The sequence below is a fragment of the Drosophila takahashii genome, chromosome 2L (assembly GCF_030179915.1).
Source record: "Drosophila takahashii strain IR98-3 E-12201 chromosome 2L, DtakHiC1v2, whole genome shotgun sequence".
Classification (NCBI taxonomy): Eukaryota; Metazoa; Arthropoda; class Insecta; order Diptera; family Drosophilidae; genus Drosophila; species Drosophila takahashii.
In genome coordinates, this window is record NC_091678.1 from 7,651,008 (window position 1) to 7,655,096 (window position 4,089).

The 4,089-nt window shown below is 36.6% G+C and overlaps 1 long non-coding RNA gene across 2 annotated transcripts; it reads left to right on the plus strand.

Moving 5' to 3' along the window:
- Positions 1-1,014: 1,014 nt before the first annotated feature.
- On the plus strand, positions 1,015-3,368 carry LOC138911939 (uncharacterized). Of its 2 annotated transcripts, none has more exons than XR_011417573.1 (3): positions 1,015-1,099; positions 2,873-3,006; positions 3,067-3,368. It is a non-coding gene; the product is annotated as an uncharacterized lncRNA (long non-coding RNA). The 2 variants fall into 2 exon arrangements; XR_011417572.1 differs by lacking the exon at positions 1,015-1,099 and adding an exon at positions 2,216-2,576.
- Positions 3,369-4,089: the final 721 nt, after the last annotated feature.

The window sequence follows — 4,089 nt, forward strand, 5'->3', positions numbered from 1 at the left end:
AGTCTTCATCAATATCTTTAGCAGCATCTTTCGGATTCTCAGGGAAAACTTGACTATTAATAAATGACAAGTCTGCATTAACAAATGCAACAAGGCCATGAAAAATGTTCATTTCATTTGGGTTGCTGCTGCCAGATGCAAAAAGCAACAGCAACTTACTTTATGTGTTGACACTTGAGAAATTTGTAGCTCATCTTTTGCCGGCATATCTGGACGGCCTCGTTCTCAAACCGAAAACGGAGACAAAAACTTGCCACTAATTACAGGAGACCAGACACACAGACTCACAGTTTAAGTGGCACATTTGCACATGCGACCGGCCGGAATGAAATGTATCTTACGGATACATCTGCTCCCAAGTTTATTTGTTTGCGGGGGCGTCAGCTGCAGCCGACTTAATTGCCTTGCTTATTTCGTTATTGGCCGTAATAAGATGTCAACGCTACGCAAAACGATTTTCCGCAATTCCGAAAAGCCACAAAGTGTGGGGAAAATACATTTGCATATGAAGCTCATTTGATGGATGGTAATAGATAAAGGCTTATAAATTGTATGATTTTTTTGACAATTTTTAAAAACATTTTAACAAAATATTATTTGAGAAAATAAAATAAAAATTGCTAAAAATCAATACTTTTAAAGTCTTTGTATATTTTTAGGAGGTTAACGGTAAAAGACAGACTTAGTTTAGAGCTAGTAATATTTTAAAACATTTTATTTAAAGATTTTAATATTTATGTTTGCATTATCTTAACACCTGTCGCTGTGTTTATTTCAACACTCTTCATCTTCTATAAAAGATACAAAATTAAAGCAAAATTCCCATATTCCACATGATAAGTAAAACTGTTTCAACTTGGAAATCTATTCTTTGTAGTTTCCACACTTCAATGGGCCACGAACTGATTTTAATGACCACCGAGTGGAAAAACGACTACATTTTCCGTCATAAATTTCCTAGTTTTTTAGTGGGCTTCGCGTTTTTCGTCGCCTTTACACATTTTTTTACGGCCTGTGAATTTTGTGCGACGAAGCATGGAAAATAATAATCAAAATAATCAGCGAGTCAAGGTTGGAAATAAAATTTAATATTAATCAGGTGTGAAATATGCGAAAGATCAAAGGAAATATTGAGGGACATTTACCTATATAGTATAACCACCTAACCTAAAAATATAAATAGAAACCGGGCGAAGAATTTCCGTGCGAACGGCAGCTGCGACGAATGCGAAATGAAAGCGAAGGAGCAAAGAAAGAGAGCAGGTTTTTGAGTGAGCGAAAACTTGCAGGCGGCCATTTTGGTGGCAGAGGGGGGGTTAAGCCCGGATGCGTGAGTGAGGGAGACGGCGAAAGTCGAATAGAAAGAGAGGGCAAGCACTTCCAGTGAGGGGAAACGAAACTGAGTGCGAATTTTGAGTGCCAAACGGGCGGATGATTGAGGGCGTTCCTCGCCAAAAATGGCAGCAGAATGTTGAAAGCTCTAACTACGGCGCACGCACTCAAGGGGGAGCGAAAGAGAGGCAGCAAGTATGCGAGGAAAAGAGAGAGGGCTATAGGGGGGCGAAAGAGAGGGCGGCAAAACAAGATGGTAGTGCAGCAGACAAGTTGCAACTTGTCCGTAGCTTGTTAACAATTGCAGCACTCAAATAAATGAGCCACAAGGAGCCCGGATTGAGTGCGACTGTGTGTGCTTACACTTGGAAAAAATAGGGATTAATTGGAATTAGTTAGGGTTCTTAGATTTCCAATTACTAATCAAATTTTAGAGGCAAATATTTTTATTTTAAAATTTTTCAAAAATGTATTATAACTACCAAGTAACATAAAAAACTTTGTTTAATAACATTTTAACTAACTATGTTTGGAATTCACAATCCAAATATTTATTAAATTCGCCCAGTGCCTGGAGAAATTAGTTTTGGCAAAAGAAGAAGCAGCAGATGTTGCTGCTGCTTTTGGTGTTGCTGTTGCCAGGCTGCAGGCAATATACTTAATTAAAAGTCGCACGAGACAAAAGCCAAGTAAAAAGCGATTAAAAAGAGCAAGATTTTTGCACAACTGCTGCAATCCCTGCCCCTTTCGTTCGGGGAATTCCCCTTGGGTGCCCCGCCCCTCCCGCCTTTCACTTGCAATTGTTTGTCACTCAACAACGTTGTTTCGCTTTTATTTTTCCTCTCCGTACTTTTTCCGATTTCTTTGTTTCCCTTTATTTTTTTTTTTTTTTTGGTTTTTACAGGGGACACTTTTTAGTTAGCACATCAAAGTGCCTTTTGTGCTGCTGTTGTTGTCGCCGCCAATTCTGATTATTCACATCGATTGGAATTTGTGAAATTTTCACGAATTGACACTTTTAGCCACTTGGGTGGTTCTTGTTCTAAATTTACGCACCTTGCGGTTGCCGCTGAAACGGTTGCTGTTGCTGCCGCACATACTTGTTGCTGTTGCCATCGACACATTGCTGATGCAGTGACAAACCAATTGATTCGATCGAAATGCCAGCAATTTATTCACTAGTGCATCTAATGTGTGGTCCCTGCAGTGTAGTAAATTCAGAAAAAACAAATTGAAACAAAGAGGTAAACATTTATTTTGTTGTAAAGCTTTATGAAATTTTTGAAAGTAAAATAATATATTTAATATCATACTTTAATTTAAGTTTCTATATTTTATACTATATATTTATATGTTTATATATCTTAAAGATATAAAAATATATATGGAAAAATTTTTTTCAAACGCCTTAAACTATCTCCATTAATTTGTTAAGAGCCAAAAATTCCTTGAATAAAAACCACTTAATATCCAAGCCCTTTAAAATAATTAATTAACCGGCCTTCTGATGACTTTTCAACTTTGCTGCTGCATTTCTCAGTCGCTCGTGTTAAGTAAAAGGCACCTGTCTACCGGCTTTTCTTTCCGAGGACGTCATGCGGCTTTTCCAGCTAAAACGGTTACAGATCGATTCAGAATTTTATGGAGCGCGTGTTGTTTTGGGGCTGGACAACGGTAGGCATTAAATTATTATAGTCCACATTCGGCTTTAATTAATTACAAATATTTGTTCAGAGAGCGCGCTACTTGGCTGCACTCGAATTGAAAGAGACAAATTGATAAATGATCGCTGAAGGGAATTTATGTGCATTTTCGGTGGGGAAAATTCACCTGTTCCAGACAACAAAAATATAAAAGGAGGAAAAACACATGTCACTCGCTGAGGACGATGATGATGAACTCCCCTCGATGGCTATAAATAGTCGCCGACTCACACAAATCGCTCTTGATTAATGTCGCCCAGTTAGTGCAAAATTAGATGAGAAATTGTCAAATGAAACATTTATGGCCACTAACCAAATAAATTATTATTTATGTCGCAGGCAATGTGAAAAGTGACAGGCAACACACAACCAACATCCAACAGCCACACACATGTGGCGATATCCGATTTCAAACACAGCCATTAAAATATTATGAAAATGTTCCCATTTCTTTTTTGCTGTAGTTTGTTTTCGGGCGTCACTTTTGCGCACGAGTTCTGGAAAATGGAAAATATTCGATGGGCGTTCGGGGGGCTGGACGGTACTGTCAGATCTCTGGGGCCACACAAGTGGCAGCGAAAATGAGAAGGCCATTTAGTATGCAAAGGCTTCGAATGAAACATGATTTATGTGTACAAAACTTGTAGTTTTAAAAATGAGTAAATTAAAAAAAATTATAACCATTTCTAGATATTAAATAAATATTTATAAGGGAGTATAAATTAAAAGATTATAATTGTTGTAAAATTGATTTTTGTTAAGCTTTTAATAAAAAATGTATTTATTAAAAATGTTATTACATATATTGGTTCTTAAAAATTTAATTTTAATTTTCTTGAGCCTGATTAAATTTTTTTTGCTCAATTCTAAATGAAAATTGTTATCACTTATATTGGTTCTTAAAAATTCAATTTATATTTCCCAAAAATGCAATTCATTTTTTTAGTTAAATATGGAAAAAAAAAATATAGAACTCTGTTCTTTATTCGATTCCCACCCACTTTATATGGCTGCTATATCCTTCGCCGAGAGTATAAATAACACAACGCTAATG